This window comes from Loxodonta africana, chromosome 17 (genome assembly GCF_030014295.1).
Source record: "Loxodonta africana isolate mLoxAfr1 chromosome 17, mLoxAfr1.hap2, whole genome shotgun sequence".
Taxonomy (NCBI): Eukaryota; Metazoa; Chordata; class Mammalia; order Proboscidea; family Elephantidae; genus Loxodonta; species Loxodonta africana.
This window is the reverse complement of record NC_087358.1, coordinates 83,294,843-83,316,261: the sequence shown is the minus strand read 5'-3', so window position 1 is coordinate 83,316,261 and position 21,419 is coordinate 83,294,843. Positions and strand designations below refer to the sequence as shown.

Here is a 21,419-nt window from a genome sequence, read left to right as displayed (position 1 = left end):
ACTAACCCCCTAACAACAAACAACACTAAACCCCTAACAAGAAACTAACCTAACCCTGTAACAACAAACAACCCTAACCTCCTAACAACAAACCACCTTAACCTCCTAACAACAAACAACCCTAAACCCCTAACAACAAACAATCCTAACCCTCTAACAACCAACAACTCTCACCCCCTAACCACAAACAACACTAACACCCTAACCACAAACAACACTAACCCCGTAAGAACAAACAACACTAACCCCCTAACAACAAACAACACTAAACCCCTAACAAGAAACTAACCTAAACCCGTAACAACAAACAACCCTAACCTCCTAACAACAAACAACCTTAAACCCCTAACAACAAACAACCCTAAACCCCTAACAACAAACAACACTAACACCCTAACAACAAAAAACACTAAACCCCAACAAGAAACAACACTAAACCCCTAACAACAAACACTAACCCCCTAACAACAAACAACACTAAACCCCTAACAAGAAACTAACCTAACCCTGTAACAACAAACAACCCTAACCTTCTAACAACAAACAACCTTAAACCCAAACCCTAGCCCTCACCATAAAAATAACCCTCACCCTATCCTGAACTTCATCCAAACACTAACCATAACCTTAACCCTAAACCTAGACCTAACCCAAACCCTAACCTTAAACCTAACTCTAAGAATAACGCTAGTCCATCTGTAACCCTAAACCGAACACTTACAATAGCCCTGAACCTAACCCTAAAATAATCCTAATCCTAACCCTAGACCTAATCCTAACCCTACCCCTAACCTTTACCCTAAATAGAACACTAAGTCTAACCCTCAACATGGACCTAAACCTAATTCTTACCCTACACCTAACCCTAATCCTAAACCAAACCCTAACTCTGACTATAACCCTAATCGTAACAATTACCCTAAACCCTCACCTTAACTGGAAAACTAACCGTAACCCGCACCCTAAATCCTAACCGTATCCCACAACCCTAACCCTAATGCTATCCCTAACCCTAACCCTAACATTAACCTGAAACCCCTGAGCCCTAATGATAAACCTAACCCTAACACAAACCCTAACCCTAACACCAAAGCCTAGCAAAAACCTTAACACTAACTCTCACCCTAACTCTAACACTAACCCGAAACCGAATCATGCACCTAACCCTAAGCCTAAACCAAACCTAACCATGACCAGAACCGCAAGGCCTAACCGGAACCCTCACCCAAACCCTAACCCTAAACTACACCTCTAACCCCTAACGCCTTATCATAACGGTAATCCTAACCCTAACCAACCCTAACCCTAAAACTAACCCTCACCCCAACCACAAAGCCTAACACAACCATGACCCTAACCCTAAACGTAACACTAAACTTAACCCTAACCTTAAATCTAACCCTAACCCTAAAACTGAACACAACCCCTGAACGTAACCCTAACCCTGAACATAACCTTAACACTAACCTGAAAACAAGCCCAAACCTTAGCCATAACCCTAACCCTCACCCTGTCTTAAACTTCACCCTATCCCTAACCTAAAACTCACCCTGACTTTAACCCTAACCCTCCCCATAAACCTAACCCTCACCTTAACCTTGGCCCACCTGTAACCCGAAACCTAACCCTTACAATAACTCTGACCCTAATCCTCGCCCTAAACCTAATTCTAATTCTAACCCTGACCCTAACCCTAACCTAACCTTAACCCTATCTTTAAGCCTACCATAAACTTAAACCTAACCCTAACCCTTAACCTTAACTCTAACCCTAACCCTAGCCCTAACCCTAACCTGAACGGTAACACTTACCCAGAACCCTCACCTTAACTGTAAATGTAACTCTAACTCTTACCCTAACCCTAAACTTAACCCTAATTATAACCTTAACCTAAACCTAACTGAAACAGTAACCCTTAACCCTAACTCGAATCCTAATCCTTAGCCTAAAACTAACCTTAACCCTAAACCTAACCCTAACCACTGACCCTAACTCTAACCCTAACCCTAAGCCGAACCCTCACCCTTAACCAGAATTTCACCCTAAAGCATAACGCTAAGCGTACCCTAACTTCATTCAAACCCGAACCCTAAGCAAAACTAACACTAACAATACACGTAACCCTAACCCTAAACCTAACCCTAACCCTGACTCTGACCTGAACCCAAACCCCTAACCCCAACCCTCTCGCTTAACATAAACTTCTCTGTAACCCTAGCCCTAAAACTAAACGTAACACTAAATCTCCCCTAACCCTGACCGTACCATAAACGTAACCCTAACTCTAAACTCAAAACTAACCCTGACCCTAACCCTAACTCTAACCCTAATCCTAACCCTAAAACTTACCCTACACACTCAGCTTCAATGGAAACCTAGCACTAACCCTCATCTTACCATCTAAACCTAACCTCAACCCTTAACCTAACCCTATCTATAACCTTCACCTAGCCCTAAACCTAAACATGACTTAACCCTAACACTAACCCTAACCCTAAATCTAAACCTAACCTTAACCCTACACTTAATCCTAACCCAAGCTCTAACCCTAACCCCTAACGCTAACCCTAAGCTCAACCCTCACCCTTCAATTAAACTTTACCCCAGCTGTAGCCCTAACCCTAAGCCGAACCCTAAACCTGACCCTAACATTAACCCAAACACCTAACCCTAACCCTAAGCCTAATCCTAAACCTAACCCTAACCTTAACCCAAATGCCTAACCCTAACCCTAACCCTCATCCTTAACCTAAACTTCACCCTAAACCTAAGGCTAACCCTAACCCTGAAAGTAAAGCTAACCCTTAACTATCCCCTAACTCTAGCCCTGACCCTAAACCTAATGCTAACCCTAGCCCTAACAGTAACACCCTAAAACATCAGCTTAAGGTAAACTTAACACTAACCCTCCCATGAACCCCTAACCCTGACCCTACCCCGCATCCTACACCTAACCCAGACCTAAACCTAACCCTTTCTCTAACCCTAAATTAACCCTAACCTTAACTCTACCCTAACCCTAACAACAACTCTAAACCTGACCATAACCATCATCCTAAACCCTAGCACTAACTCCAACTCTAAATCTAACCCTAAGCTAGCCCTACCCTTTACCGTAAACCTAGCCTTAACCCTAACCTTACCCCTACCCAAACCCTAACGCTATACCTAACCCGAACACTAACCTTAACCCTACTCTAACCTTAAGCCTAACCCTGACTATTAACTGAAACTTCACCCTAACCCTAAGCCTAACTCTAACTCTAACCCTAACCATAACAATTACCCTAAACCCTCGTCTTAACTGTAAACCTAACCCTAACCCTCACCCTAATCCTTAACCGTATCCCCAACCCTAAACCTAACGCTATCCCCAAACTTATCCCTAACCCTAACCCTAATACGAACAGTAACCCAAATCTAACCCTAACCCTAATATTAAACCTAAACTTAAATCTACCCTAACCATAAACCTAACCCTAACACCCTAAACCTAACGTCTAACACCGTCTATAATCCTAACCCTTACCATAACCCTCACCCTTAACCTAAACTTCACACTAACCCTAAACCTAACCTAACGCTGACCCTAGACATAACGCCTAACCCTCACCGAACCCTAAACCTATCCTTAACACTAACCTGCACACAAACCCAAACCCTAGCCCTCACCATAAAAATAACCCTCACCCTATCCTGAACTTCATCCAAACACTAACCATAACCTTAACCCTAAACCTAGACCTAACCCAAACCCTAACCTTAAACCTAACTCTAAGAATAACGCTAGTCCATCTGTAACCCTAAACCGAACACTTACAATAGCCCTGAACCTAACCCTAAAATAATCCTAATCCTAACCCTAGACCTAATCCTAACCCTACCCCTAACCTTTACCCTAAATAGAACACTAAGTCTAACCCTCAACGTGGACCTAAACCTAATTCTTACCCTACACCTAACCCTAATCCTAAACCAAACCCTAACTCTGACTATAACCCTAATCGTAACAATTACCCTAAACCCTCACCTTAACTGGAAAACTAACCGTAACCCGCACCCTAAATCCTAACCGTATCCCACAACCCTAACCCTAATGCTATCCCTAACCCTAACCCTAACATTAACCTGAAACCCCTGAGCCCTAATGATAAACCTAACCCTAACACAAACCCTAACCCTAACACCAAAGCCTAGCAAAAACCTTAACACTAACTCTCACCCTAACTCTAACACTAACCCGAAACCGAATCATGCACCTAACCCTAAGCCTAAACCAAACCTAACCATGACCAGAACCGCAAGGCCTAACCGGAACCCTCACCCAAACCCTAACCCTAAACTACACCTCTAACCCCTAACGCCTTATCATAACGGTAATCCTAACCCTAACCAACCCTAACCCTAAAACTAACCCTCACCCCAACCACAAAGCCTAACACAACCATGACCCTAACCCTAAACGTAACACTAAACTTAACCCTAACCTTAAATCTAACCCTAACCCTAAAACTGAACACAACCCCTGAACGTAACCCTAACCCTGAACATAACCTTAACACTAACCTGAAAACAAGCCCAAACCTTAGCCATAACCCTAACCCTCACCCTGTCTTAAACTTCACCCTATCCCTAACCTAAAACTCACCCTGACTTTAACCCTAACCCTCCCCATAAACCTAACCCTCACCTTAACCTTGGCCCACCTGTAACCCGAAACCTAACCCTTACAATAACTCTGACCCTAATCCTCGCCCTAAACCTAATTCTAATTCTAACCCTGACCCTAACCCTAACCTAACCTTAACCCTATCTTTAAGCCTACCATAAACTTAAACCTAACCCTAACCCTTAACCTTAACTCTAACCCTAACCCTAGCCCTAACCCTAACCTGAACGGTAACACTTACCCAGAACCCTCACCTTAACTGTAAATGTAACTCTAACTCTTACCCTAACCCTAAACTTAACCCTAATTATAACCTTAACCTAAACCTAACTGAAACAGTAACCCTTAACCCTAACTCGAATCCTAATCCTTAGCCTAAAACTAACCTTAACCCTAAACCTAACCCTAACCACTGACCCTAACTCTAACCCTAACCCTAAGCCGAACCCTCACCCTTAACCAGAATTTCACCCTAAAGCATAACGCTAAGCGTACCCTAACTTCATTCAAACCCGAACCCTAAGCAAAACTAACACTAACAATACACGTAACCCTAACCCTAAACCTAACCCTAACCCTGACTCTGACCTGAACCCAAACCCCTAACCCCAACCCTCTCGCTTAACATAAACTTCTCTGTAACCCTAGCCCTAAAACTAAACGTAACACTAAATCTCCCCTAACCCTGACCGTACCATAAACGTAACCCTAACTCTAAACTCAAAACTAACCCTGACCCTAACCCTAACTCTAACCCTAATCCTAACCCTAAAACTTACCCTACACACTCAGCTTCAATGGAAACCTAGCACTAACCCTCATCTTACCATCTAAACCTAACCTCAACCCTTAACCTAACCCTATCTATAACCTTCACCTAGCCCTAAACCTAAACATGACTTAACCCTAACACTAACCCTAACCCTAAATCTAAACCTAACCTTAACCCTACACTTAATCCTAACCCAAGCTCTAACCCTAACCCCTAACGCTAACCCTAAGCTCAACCCTCACCCTTCAATTAAACTTTACCCCAGCTGTAGCCCTAACCCTAAGCCGAACCCTAAACCTGACCCTAACATTAACCCAAACACCTAACCCTAACCCTAAGCCTAATCCTAAACCTAACCCTAACCTTAACCCAAATGCCTAACCCTAACCCTAACCCTCATCCTTAACCTAAACTTCACCCTAAACCTAAGGCTAACCCTAACCCTGAAAGTAAAGCTAACCCTTAACTATCCCCTAACTCTAGCCCTGACCCTAAACCTAATGCTAACCCTAGCCCTAACAGTAACACCCTAAAACATCAGCTTAAGGTAAACTTAACACTAACCCTCCCATGAACCCCTAACCCTGACCCTACCCCGCATCCTACACCTAACCCAGACCTAAACCTAACCCTTTCTCTAACCCTAAATTAACCCTAACCTTAACTCTACCCTAACCCTAACAACAACTCTAAACCTGACCATAACCATCATCCTAAACCCTAGCACTAACTCCAACTCTAAATCTAACCCTAAGCTAGCCCTACCCTTTACCGTAAACCTAGCCTTAACCCTAACCTTACCCCTACCCAAACCCTAACGCTATACCTAACCCGAACACTAACCTTAACCCTACTCTAACCTTAAGCCTAACCCTGACTATTAACTGAAACTTCACCCTAACCCTAAGCCTAACTCTAACTCTAACCCTAACCATAACAATTACCCTAAACCCTCGTCTTAACTGTAAACCTAACCCTAACCCTCACCCTAATCCTTAACCGTATCCCCAACCCTAAACCTAACGCTATCCCCAAACTTATCCCTAACCCTAACCCTAATACGAACAGTAACCCAAATCTAACCCTAACCCTAATATTAAACCTAAACTTAAATCTACCCTAACCATAAACCTAACCCTAACACCCTAAACCTAACGTCTAACACCGTCTATAATCCTAACCCTTACCATAACCCTCACCCTTAACCTAAACTTCACACTAACCCTAAACCTAACCTAACGCTGACCCTAGACATAACGCCTAACCCTCACCGAACCCTAAACCTATCCTTAACACTAACCTGCACACAAACCCAAACCCTAGCCCTCACCATAAAAATAACCCTCACCCTATCCTGAACTTCATCCAAACACTAACCATAACCTTAACCCTAAACCTAGACCTAACCCAAACCCTAACCTTAAACCTAACTCTAAGAATAACGCTAGTCCATCTGTAACCCTAAACCGAACACTTACAATAGCCCTGAACCTAACCCTAAAATAATCCTAATCCTAACCCTAGACCTAATCCTAACCCTACCCCTAACCTTTACCCTAAATAGAACACTAAGTCTAACCCTCAACATGGACCTAAACCTAATTCTTACCCTACACCTAACCCTAATCCTAAACCAAACCCTAACTCTGACTATAACCCTAATCGTAACAATTACCCTAAACCCTCACCTTAACTGGAAAACTAACCGTAACCCGCACCCTAAATCCTAACCGTATCCCACAACCCTAACCCTAATGCTATCCCTAACCCTAACCCTAACATTAACCTGAAACCCCTGAGCCCTAATGATAAACCTAACCCTAACACAAACCCTAACCCTAACACCAAAGCCTAGCAAAAACCTTAACACTAACTCTCACCCTAACTCTAACACTAACCCGAAACCGAATCATGCACCTAACCCTAAGCCTAAACCAAACCTAACCATGACCAGAACCGCAAGGCCTAACCGGAACCCTCACCCAAACCCTAACCCTAAACTACACCTCTAACCCCTAACGCCTTATCATAACGGTAATCCTAACCCTAACCAACCCTAACCCTAAAACTCACCCTCACCCCAACCACAAAGCCTAACACAACCATGACCCTAACCCTAAACGTAACACTAAACTTAACCCTAACCTTAAATCTAACCCTAACCCTAAAACTGAACACAACCCCTGAACGTAACCCTAACCCTGAACATAACCTTAACACTAACCTGAAAACAAGCCCAAACCTTAGCCATAACCCTAACCCTCACTCTGTCTTAAACTTCACCCTATCCCTAACCTAAAACTCACCCTGACTTTAACCCTAACCCTCCCCATAAACCTAACCCTCACCTTAACCTTGGCCCACCTGTAACCCGAAACCTAACCCTTACAATAACTCTGACCCTAATCCTCGCCCTAAACCTAATTCTAATTCTAACCCTGACCCTAACCCTAACCTAACCTTAACCCTATCTTTAAGCCTACCATAAACTTAAACCTAACCCTAACCCTTAACCTTAACTCTAACCCTAACCCTAGCCCTAACCCTAACCTGAACGGTAACACTTACCCAGAACCCTCACCTTAACTGTAAATGTAACTCTAACTCTTACCCTAACCCTAAACTTAACCCTAATTATAACCTTAACCTAAACCTAACTGAAACAGTAACTCTTAACCCTAACTCTAATCCTAATCCTTAGCCTAAAACTAACCTTAACCCTAAACCTAACCCTAACCACTGACCCTAACTCTAACCCTAACCCTAAGCCGAACCCTCACCCTTAACCAGAATTTCACCCTAAAGCATAACGCTAAGCGTACCCTAACTTCATTCAAACCCGAACCCTAAGCAAAACTAACACTAACACTACACGTAACCCTAACCCTAAACCTAACCCTAACCCTGACTCTGACCTGAACCCAAACCCCTAACCCCAACCCTCTCGCTTCACATAAACTTCTCTGTAACCCTAGCCCTAAAACTAAACGTAACACTAAATCTCCCCTAACCCTGACCGTACCATAAACGTAACCCTAACTCTAAACTCAAAACTAACCCTGACCCTAACTCTAACTCTAACCCTAATCCTAACCCTAAAACTTACCCTACACACTCAGCTTCAATGGAAACCTAGCACTAACCCTCATCTTACCACCTAAACCTAACCTCAACCCTTAACCTAACCCTATCTATAACCTTCACCTAGCCCTAAACCTAAACATGACTTAACCCTAACACTAACCCTAACCCTAAATCTAAACCTAACCTTAACCCTACACTTAATCCTAACCTAAGCTCTAACCCTAACCCCTAACGCTAACCCTAAGCTCAACCCTCACCCTTCAATTAAACTTTACCCCAGCTGTAGCCCTAACCCTAAGCCGAACCCTAAACCTGACCCTAACATTAACCCAAACACCTAACCCTAACCCTAAGCCTAATCCTAAACCTAACCCTAACCTTAACCCAAATGCCTAACCCTAACCCTAACCCTCATCCTTAACCTAAACTTCACCCTAAACCTAAGGCTAACCCTAACCCTGAAAGTAAAGCTAACCCTTAACTATCCCCTAACTCTAGCCCTGACCCTAAACCTAATGCTAACCCTAGCCCTAACAGTAACACCCTAAAACATCAGCTTAATGTAAACTTAACACTAACCCTCCCATGAACCCCTAACCCTGACCCTACCCCGCATCCTACACCTAACCCAGACCTAAACCTAACCCTTTCTCTAACCCTAAATTAACCCTAACCTTAACTCTACCCTAACCCTAACAACAACTCTAAACCTGACCATAACCATCATCCTAAACCCTAGCACTAACTCCAACTCTAAATCTAACCCTAAGCTAGCCCTACCCTTTACCGTAAACCTAGCCTTAACCCTAACCTTACCCCTACCCAAACCCTAACGCTATACCTAACCCGAACACTAACCTTAACCCTACTCTAACCTTAAGCCTAACCCTGACTATTAACTGAAACTTCACCCTAACCCTAAGCCTAACTCTAACTCTAACCCTAACCATAACAATTACCCTAAACCCTCGTCTTAACTGTAAACCTAACCCTAACCCTCACCCTAATCCTTAACCGTATCCCCAACCCTAAACCTGACGCTATCCCCAAACTTATCCCTAACCCTAACCCTAATACGAACAGTAACCCAAATCTAACCCTAACCCTAATATTAAACCTAAACTTAAATCTACCCTAACCATAAACCTAACCCTAACACCCTAAACCTAACGTCTAACACCGTCTATAATCCTAACCCTTACCATAACCCTCACCCTTAACCTAAACTTCACACTAACCCTAAACCTAACCTAACGCTGACCCTAGACATAACGCCTAACCCTCACCGAACCCTAAACCTATCCTTAACACTAACCTGCACACAAACCCAAACCCTAGCCCTCACCATAAAAATAACCCTCACCCTATCCTGAACTTCATCCAAACACTAACCATAACCTTAACCCTAAACCTAGACCTAACCCAAACCCTAACCTTAAACCTAACTCTAAGAATAACGCTAGTCCATCTGTAACCCTAAACCGAACACTTACAATAGCCCTGAACCTAACCCTAAAATAATCCTAATCCTAACCCTAGACCTAATCCTAACCCTACCCCTAACCTTTACCCTAAATAGAACACTAAGTCTAACCCTCAACATGGACCTAAACCTAATTCTTACCCTACACCTAACCCTAATCCTAAACCAAACCCTAACTCTGACTATAACCCTAATCGTAACAATTACCCTAAACCCTCACCTTAACTGGAAAACTAACCGTAACCCGCACCCTAAATCCTAACCGTATCCCACAACCCTAACCCTAATGCTATCCCTAACCCTAACCCTAACATTAACCTGAAACCCCTGAGCCCTAATGATAAACCTAACCCTAACACAAACCCTAACCCTAACACCAAAGCCTAGCAAAAACCTTAACACTAACTCTCACCCTAACTCTAACACTAACCCGAAACCGAATCATGCACCTAACCCTAAGCCTAAACCAAACCTAACCATGACCAGAACCGCAAGGCCTAACCGGAACCCTCACCCAAACCCTAACCCTAAACTACATCTCTAACTCCTAACGCCTTATCATAATGGTAATCCTAACCCTAACCAACCCTAACCCTAAAACTAATCCTCACCCCAACCACAAAGCCTAACACAACCATGACCCTAACCCTAAACGTAACACTAAACTTAACCCTAACCTTAAATCTAACCCTAACCCTAAAACTGAACACAACCCCTGAACGTAACCTTAACCCTGAACATAACCTTAACACTAACCTGAAAACAAGCCCAAACCTTAGCCATAACCCTAACCCTCACCCTGTCTTAAACTTCACCCTATCCCTAACCTAAAACTCACCCTGACTTTAACCCTAACCCTCCCCATAAACCTAACCCTCACCTTAACCTTGGCCCACCTGTAACCCGAAACCTAACCCTTACAATAACTCTGACCCTAATCCTCGCCCTAAACCTAATTCTAATTCTAACCCTGACCCTAACCCTAACCTAACCTTAACCCTATCTTTAAGCCTACCATAAACTTAAACCTAACCCTAACCCTTAACCTTAACTCTAACCCTAACCCTAGCCCTAACCCTAACCTGAACGGTAACACTTACCCAGAACCCTCACCTTTACTGTAAATGTAACTCTAACTCTTACCCTAACCCTAAACTTAACCCTAATTATAACCTTAACCTAAACCTAACTGAAACAGTAACCCTTAACCCTAACTCGAATCCTAATCCTTAGCCTAAAACTAACCTTAACCCTAAACCGAACCCTAACCACTGACACTAACTCTAACCCTAACCCTAAGCCGAACCCTCACCCTTAACCAGAATTTCACCCTAAAGCATAACGCTAAGCGTACCCTAACTTCATTCAAACCCGAACCCTAAGCAAAACTAACACTAACACTACACGTAACCCTAACCCTAAACCTAACCCTAACCCTGACTCTGACCTGAACCCAAACCCCTAACCCCAACCCTCTCGCTTCACATAAACTTCTCTGTAACCCTAGCCCTAAAACTAAACGTAACACTAAATCTCCCCTAACCCTGACCGTACCATAAACGTAACCCTAACTCTAAACTCAAAACTAACCCTGACCCTAACCCTAACTCTAACCCTAATCCTAACCCTAAAACTTACCCTACACACTCAGCTTCAATGGAAACCTAGCACTAACCCTCATCTTACCATCTAAACCTAACCTCAACCCTTAACCTAACCCTATCTATAACCTTCACCTAGCCCTAAACCTAAACATGACTTAACCCTAACACTAACCCTAACCCTAAATCTAAACCTAACCTTAACCCTACACTTAATCCTAACCTAAGCTCTAACCCTAACCCCTAACGCTAACCCTAAGCTCAACCCTCACCCTTCAATTAAACTTTACCCCAGCTGTAGCCCTAACCCTAAGCCGAACCCTAAACCTGACCCTAACATTAACCCAAACACCTAACCCTAACCCTAAGCCTAATCCTAAACCTAACCCTAACCTTAACCCAAATGCCTAACCCTAACCCTAACCCTCATCCTTAACCTAAACTTCACCCTAAACCTAAGGCTAACCCTAACCCTGAAAGTAAAGCTAACCCTTAACTATCCCCTAACTCTAGCCCTGACCCTAAACCTAATGCTAACCCTAGCCCTAACAGTAACACCCTAAAACATCAGCTTAATGTAAACTTAACACTAACCCTCCCATGAACCCCTAACCCTGACCCTACCCCGCATCCTACACCTAACCCAGACCTAAACCTAACCCTTTCTCTAACCCTAAATTAACCCTAACCTTAACTCTACCCTAACCCTAACAACAACTCTAAACCTGACCATAACCATCATCCTAAACCCTAGCACTAACTCCAACTCTAAATCTAACCCTAAGCTAGCCCTACCCTTTACCGTAAACCTAGCCTTAACCCTAACCTTACCCCTACCCAAACCCTAACGCTATACCTAACCCGAACACTAACCTTAACCCTACTCTAACCTTAAGCCTAACCCTGACTATTAACTGAAACTTCACCCTAACCCTAAGCCTAACTCTAACTCTAACCCTAACCATAACAATTACCCTAAACCCTCGCCTTAACTGTAAACCTAACCCTAACCCTCACCCTAATCCTTAACCGTATCCCCAACCCTAAACCTAACGCTATCCCCAAACTTATCCCTAACCCTAACCCTAATACGAACAGTAACCCAAATCTAACCCTAACCCTAATATTAAACCTAAACTTAAATCTACCCTAACCATAAACCTAACCCTAACACCCTAAACCTAACGTCTAACACCGTCTATAATCCTAACCCTTACCATAACCCTCACCCTTAACCTAAACTTCACACTAACCCTAAACCTAACCTAACGCTGACCCTAGACATAACGCCTAACCCTCACCGAACCCTAAACCTATCCTTAACACTAACCTGCACACAAACCCAAACCCTAGCCCTCACCATAAAAATAACCCTCACCCTATCCTGAACTTCATCCAAACACTAACCATAACCTTAACCCTAAACCTAGACCTAACCCAAACCCTAACCTTAAACCTAACTCTAAGAATAACGCTAGTCCATCTGTAACCCTAAACCGAACACTTACAATAGCCCTGAACCTAACCCTAAAATAATCCTAATCCTAACCCTAGACCTAATCCTAACCCTACCCCTAACCTTTACCCTAAATAGAACACTAAGTCTAACCCTCAACATGGACCTAAACCTAATTCTTACCCTACACCTAACCCTAATCCTAAACCAAACCCTAACTCTGACTATAACCCTAATCGTAACAATTACCCTAAACCCTCACCTTAACTGGAAAACTAACCGTAACCCGCACCCTAAATCCTAACCGTATCCCACAACCCTAACCCTAATGCTATCCCTAACCCTAACCCTAACATTAACCTGAAACCCCTGAGCCCTAATGATAAACCTAACCCTAACACAAACCCTAACCCTAACACCAAAGCCTAGCAAAAACCTTAACACTAACTCTCACCCTAACTCTAACACTAACCCGAAACCGAATCATGCACCTAACCCTAAGCCTAAACCAAACCTAACCATGACCAGAACCGCAAGGCCTAACCGGAACCCTCACCCAAACCCTAACCCTAAACTACACCTCTAACCCCTAACGCCTTATCATAACGGTAATCCTAACCCTAACCAACCCTAACCCTAAAACTAACCCTCACCCCAACCACAAAGCCTAACACAACCATGACCCTAACCCTAAACGTAACACTAAACTTAACCCTAACCTTAAATCTAACCCTAACCCTAAAACTGAACACAACCCCTGAACGTAACCCTAACCCTGAACATAACCTTAACACTAACCTGAAAACAAGCCCAAACCTTAGCCATAACCCTAACCCTCACCCTATCTTAAACTTCACCCTATCCCTAACCTAAAACTCACCCTGACTTTAACCCTAACGCTCCCCATAAACCTAACCCTCACCTTAACCTTGGCCCACCTGTAACCCGAAACCTAACCCTTACAATAACTCTGACCCTAATCCTCGCCCTAAACCTAATTCTAATTCTAACCCTGACCCTAACCCTAACCTAACCTTAACCCTATCTTTAAGCCTACCATAAACTTAAACCTAACCCTAACCCTTAACCTTATCTCTTACCCTAACCCTAGCCCTAACCCTAACCTGAACGGTAACACTTACCCAGAACCCTCACCTTAACTGTAAATGTAACTCTAACTCTTACCCTAACCCTAAACTTAACCCTAATTATAACCTTAACCTAAACCTAACTGAAACAGTAACCCTTAACCCTAACTCGAATCCTAATCCTTAGCCTAAAACTAACCTTAACCCTAAACCTAACCCTAACCACTGACCCTAACTCTAACCCTAACCCTAAGCCGAACCCTCACCCTTAACCAGAATTTCACCCTAAAGCATAACGCTAAGCGTACCCTCACTTCATTCAAACCCGAACCCTAAGCAAAACTAACACTAACACTACACGTAACCCTAACCCTAAACCTAACCCTAACCCTGCCTCTGACCTGAACCCAAACCCCTAACCCCAACCCTCTCGCTTCACATAAACTTCTCTGTAACCCTAGCCCTAAAACTAAACGTAACACTAAATCTCCCCTAACCCTGACCGTACCATAAACGTAACCCTAACTCTAAACTCAAAACTAACCCTGACCCTAACCCTAACTCTAACCCTAATCCTAACCCTAAAACTTACCCTACACACTCAGCTTCAATGGAAACCTAGCACTAACCCTCATCTTACCATCTAAACCTAACCTCAACCCTTAACCTAACCCTATCTATAACCTTCACCTAGCCCTAAACCTAAACATGACTTAACCCTAACACTAACCCTAACCCTAAATCTAAACCTAACCTTAACCCTAAACTTAATCCTAACCTAAGCTCTAACCCTAACCCCTAACGCTAACCCTAAGCTCAACCCTCACCCTTCAATTAAACTTTACCCCAGCTGTAGCCCTAACCCTAAGCCGAACCCTAAACCTGACCCTAACATTAACCCAAACACCTAACCCTAACCCTAAGCCTAATCCTAAACCTAACCCTAACCTTAACCCAAATGCCTAACCCTAACCCTAACCCTCATCCTTAACCTAAACTTCACCCTAAACCTAAGGCTAACCCTAACCCTGAAAGTAAAGCTAACCCTTAACTATCCCCTAACTCTAGCCCTGACCCTAAACCTAATGCTAACCCTAGCCCTAACAGTAACACCCTAAAACATCAGCTTAATGTAAACTTAACACTAACCCTCCCATGAACCCCTAACCCTGACCCTACCCCGCATCCTACACCTAACCCAGACCTAAACCTAACCCTTTCTCTAACCCTAAATTAACCCTAACCTTAACTCTACCCTAACCCTAACAACAACTCTAAACCTGACCATAACCATCATCCTAAACCCTAGCACTAACTCCAACTCTAAATCTAACCCTAAGCTAGCCCTACCCTTTACCGTAAACCTAGCCTTAACCCTAACCTTACCCCTACCCAAACCCTAACGCTATACCTAACCCGAACACTAACCTTAACCCTACTCTAACCTTAAGCCTAACCCTGACTATTAACTGAAACTTCACCCTAACCCTAAGCCTAACTCTAACTCTAACCCTAACCATAACAATTACCCTAAACCCTCGCCTTAACTGTAAACCTAACCCTAACCCTCACCCTAATCCTTAACCGTATCCCCAACCCTAAACCTAACGCTATCCCCAAACTTATCCCTAACCCTAACCCTAATACGAACAGTAACCCAAATCTAACCCTAACCCTAATATTAAACCTAAACTTAAATCTACCCTAACCATAAACCTAACCCTAACACCCTAAACCTAACGTCTAACACCGTCTATAATCCTAACCCTTACCATAACCCTCACCCTTAACCTAAACTTCACACTAACCCTAAACCTAACCTAACGCTGACCCTAGACATAACGCCTAACCCTCACCGAACCCTAAACCTATCCTTAACACTAACCTGAACACAAACCCAAGCCCTAGCCCTCACCATAAAAATAACCCTCACCCTATCCTGAACTTCATCCAAACACTAACCATAACCATAACCTTAACCCTAAACCTAGACCTAACCCAAACCCTAACCTTAAACCTAACTCTAAGAATAACGCTAGTCCATCTGTAACCCTAAACCGAACACTTAAAATAGCCCTGAACCTAACCCTAAAATAATCCTAATCCTAACCCTAGACCTAATCCTAACCCTACCCCTAAACTTTACCCTAAATAGAACACTAAGTCTAACCCTCAACATGGACCTAAACCTAATTCTTACCCTACACCTAACCCTAATCCTAAACCAAACCCTAACTCTGACTATAACCCTAATCGTAACAATTACCCTAAACCCTCACCTTAACTGGAAAACTAACCGTAACCCGCACCCTAAATCCTAACCGTATCCCACAACCCTAACCCTAATGCTATCCCTAACCCTAACCCTAACATTAACCTGAAACCCCTGAGCCCTAATGATAAACCTAACCCTAACACAAACCCTAACCCTAACACCAAAGCCTAGCAAAAACCTTAACACTAACTCTCACCCTAACTCTAACACTAACCCGAAACCGAATCATGCACCTAACCCTAAGCCTAAACCAAACCTAACCATGACCAGAACCGCAAGGCCTAACCGGAACCCTCACCCAAACCCTAACCCTAAACTACACCGCTAACCCCTAACGCCTTATCATAACGATAATCCTAACCCTAACCAACCCTAACCCTAAAACTAACCCTCACCCCAACCACAAAGCCTAACACAACCATGACCCTAACCCTAAACGTAACACTAAACTTAACCCTAACCTTAAATCTAACCCTAACCCTAAAACTGAACACAACCCCTGAACGTAACCCTAACCCTGAACATAACCTTAACACTAACCTGAAAACAAGCCCAAACCTTAGCCATAACCCTAACCCTCACCCTATCTTAAACTTCACCCTATCCCTAACCTAAAACTCACCCTGACTTTAACCCTAACCCTCCCCATAAACCTAACCCTCACCTTAACCTTGGCCCACCTGTAACCCGAAACCTAACCCTTACAATAACTCTGACCCTAATCCTCGCCCTAAACCTAATTCTAATTCTAACCCTGACCCTAACCCTAACCTAACCTTAACCCTATCTTTAAGCCTACCATAAACTTAAACCTAACCCTAACCCTTAACCTTAACTCTAACCCTAACCCTAGCCCTAACTCTAACCTTAACGGTAACACTTACCCAGAACCCTCACCTTAACTGTAAATGTAACTCTAACTCTTACCCTAACCCTAAACTTAACCCTAATTATAACCTTAACCTAAACCTAACTGAAACAGTAACCCTTAACCCTAACTCTAATCCTAATCCTTAGCCTAAAACTAACCTTAACCCTAAACCTAACCCTAACCACTGACCCTAACTCTAACCCTAACCCTGAGCCGAACCCTCACCCTTAACCAGAATTTCACCCTAAAGCATAACGCTAAGCGTACCCTCACTTCATTCAAACCCGAACCCTAAGCAAAACTAACACTAACACTACACGTAACCCTAACCCTAAACCTAACCCTAACCCTGACTCTGACCTGAACCCAAACCCCTAACCCCAACCCTCTCGCTTAACATAAACTTCTCTGTAACCCTAGCCCTAAAACTAAACGTAACACTAAATCTCCCCTAACCCTGACCGTACCATAAACGTAACCCTAACTCTAAACTCAAAACTAACCCTGACCCTAACCCTAACTCTAACCCTAATCCTAACCCTAAAACTTACCCTACACACTCAGCTTCAATGGAAACCTAGCACTAACCCTCATCTTACCATCTAAACCTAACCTCAACCCTTAACCTAACCCTATCTATAACCTTCACCTAGCCCTAAACCTAAACATGACTTAACCCTAACACTAACCCTAACCCTAAATCTAAACCTAACCCTAACCCTACACTTAATCCTAACCTAAGCTCTAACCCTAACCCCTAACGCTAACCCTAAGCTCAACCCTCACCCTTCAATTAAACTTTACCCCAGCTGTAGCCCTAACCCTAAGCCGAACCCTAAACCTGACCCTAACATTAACCCAAACACCTAACCCTAACCCTAAGCCTAATCCTAAACCTAACCCTAACCTTAACCCAAATGCCTAACCCTAACCCTAACCCTCATCCTTAACCTAAACTTCACCCTAAACCTAAGGCTAACCCTAACCCTGAAAGTAAAGCTAAGCCTTAACTATCCCCTAACTCTAGCCCTGACCCTAAACCTAATGCTAACCCTAGCCCTAACAGTAACACCCTAAAACATCAGCTTAATGTAAACTTAACACTAACCCTCCCATGAACCCCTAACCCTGACCCTACCCCGCATCCTACACCTAACCCAGACCTAAACCTAACCCTTTCTCTAACCCTAAATTAACCCTAACCTTAACTCTACCCTAACCCTAACAACAACTCTAAACCTGACCATAACCATCATCCTAAACCCTAGCACTAACTCCAACTCTAAATCTAGCCCTAAGCTAGCCCTACCCTTTACCGTAAACCTAGCCTTAACCCTAACCTTACCCCTACCCAAACCCTAAGGCTATACCTAACCCGAACACTAACCTTAACCCTACTCTAACCTTAAGCCTAACCCTGACTATTAACTGAAACTTCACCCTAACCCTAAGCCTAACTCTAACTCTAACCCTAACCATAACAATTACCCTAAACCCTCGCCTTAACTGTAAACCTAACCCTAAGCCTCACCCTAATCCTTAACCGTATCCCCAACCCTAAACCTAACGCTATCCCCAAACTTATCCCTAACCCTAACCCTAATACGAACAGTAACCCAAATCTAACCCTAACCCTAATATTAAACCTAAACTTAAATCTACCCTAACCATAAACCTAACCCTAACACCCTAAACCTAACGTCTAACACCGTCTATAATCCTAACCCTTATCATAACCCTCACCCTTAACCTAAACTTCACACTAACCCTAAAGCTAACCTAACGCTGACCCTAGACATAATGCCTAACCCTAACCGAACCCTAAACCTATCCTTAACACTAACCTGAACACAAACCCAAACCCTAGCCCTCACCATAAAAATAACCCTCACCCTATCCTGAACTTCATCCAAACACTAACCATAACCTTAACCCTAAACCTAGACCTAACCCAAACCCTAACCTTAAACCTAACTCTAAGAATAACGCTAGTCCATCTTTAACCCTAAACCGAACACTTACAATAGCCCTGAACCTAATCCTGAACTTAATCCTAATCCTAAACCTAGACCTAATCCTAACCCTAACCCTAACTCTAACCTTGACCCTAAATAGAACACTAAGTCTAACCCTCAACATGGACCTAAACCTAATTCTTACCCTACACCTAACCCTAACCCTAAACCTAACCCTAACTCTAACTCTAACCCTAATCATAACACTTACCCTAAACCCTCACCTTAACTGTAAAACTAACCGTAACCCTCACCCTAACCCCTAACTGTATCCCACAACGCTAACCCTAATGCTATCCCTAACCGTAACCCTAACACTAACCTGAAACCCCTGAGCCCTAATGATAACCCTAACCCTAACCCAAATCCTAACACCAAAGCGAAAGCCTAGCAAAAACCTTAACACTAACTCTCACCCTAACTCTAACACTAACCCGAAACCAAATCATGAACCTAACCCTAACCCTAAACCAAACCTAACCATGACCAGAACCACAAGGTCTAACCGGAACCCTCACCCAAAACCTAATCCTAAACTACACCTCTAACTCGAACACCTTACTATAACCATAATCCACACCCTACCCAACCCTAACCCTAAACCTAACCCTCACCCCAACCACAACGCCTAACACAACCATAACCCTTACCCTAACCGTAACACTAAACTTAACCCTAACCTTAAAACTAACCCTAACCCTAAAACTAAACACAACCCATGAACTTAACCCTAACCCTGAACATAACCTTAACACTAACCTGAAAACAAGCCCAAACCTTAGCCATAACCCTAACCCTCACCCTGTCCTAAACTTCACTCTATCCCTAACCTAAAACTCGCCCTAACTTTAACCCTAACCCTACCCCTAATCCTAACCCTCACCTTAACCTTGGCCCACCTGTAACCCGAAACCTAACCCTTACAATAACTCTGACCCTAATCCTCACCCTAAACCTAATTCTAATCCTAACCCTGACCCTAACCCTAACCTAACCTTAACCCTATCTTTAAGCCTACCATAATCTTAAACCTAACTCTAACCCTAACCCTAGCCCTAACCCTAATCTTAACTGTAACACTTACCCAAAACCCTCATCTTAACTGTAAATGTAACTCTCACTCTTACCCTAACCCTAAACTTAACCCTAATTATAACCCTAACCTAAACCTAACTGAAATGCTAACCCTTAACCGTAACTCTAACCCTAATCCTTAGCCTAAACCTAACCTTAACCCTAAACCTAACCCTAACCACTGACCCTAACTCTAACCCTAACCCTAAGCCGAACCCTCACCCTTAACCAAAATTTCAGCCTAAGCATAACACTAAGCCTACCCTAACTTCATTCAAACCCTAACCCTAAGCAAAACTAACACTAACACTAAACCTAACCCTAACCCTAAACCTAACCCTAACCCTGACTCTAACCTGAACCCAAACCCCTAACCCTAACCCTCTCGCAGAACATAAATTCACTGTAACCCTAAACACTAAATCTCCCCAACCCTGACCCTAACCATAAACATAATCCCAACACTAAACTTAAACCTAACCCTGACTCTAACTCTAACTTTAACCCTAAAACTTACCCTACACACTCAGTTTGAATGGAAACCTAGCACTATCCCTCACCCTAACATCTAAACCTAACCCCAACCCTGAACCCAACCCTATCTCTAACTAAAAACTAGTCCTAAACCTAACTATGACTTAACCCTAACACTTACCCTAACTCTAAACCTGACCTTAACCCTAAACTTAATTCTAACCTTAACCCTAACCCTAACCCCAACACTAACCCTAAGCTCAACACTCACCCTTAACTTAAACTTCACCCTAACCCTAACCCTAAACCAAACACTAACCCTAACCCTAAACCTAACCTTAAACCTGACCCTAACATTAACCCAAACACTTAACGCAAAACCTAACACTAAGCCTAACCCGAAACGTAACCCTAACCTTAACCTAAACACCAAAGCCTAATCCTAACCCTCATCCTTAACCTAAACTTCACCCTAAACCTAAGCCTAACCCTAACCCTAAAATTACACCTAACCCTAAACTATCCTCTAACTCTCGCCCTAACCCTAAACCTAACCC

General features: G+C 43.3%; 1 long non-coding RNA gene across 1 annotated transcript; it reads right to left on the bottom strand.

Annotated features, from left to right (window-relative positions):
- Window positions 1-603: 603 nt before the first annotated feature.
- LOC135228000 (uncharacterized) lies at window positions 604-21,242 on the bottom strand. The gene is made up of 2 exons (XR_010318230.1): window positions 17,194-21,242; window positions 604-14,094 (listed from the first exon to the last, which is right to left on the bottom strand). It is a non-coding gene; the product is annotated as an uncharacterized LOC135228000 (long non-coding RNA).
- Window positions 21,243-21,419: the final 177 nt, after the last annotated feature.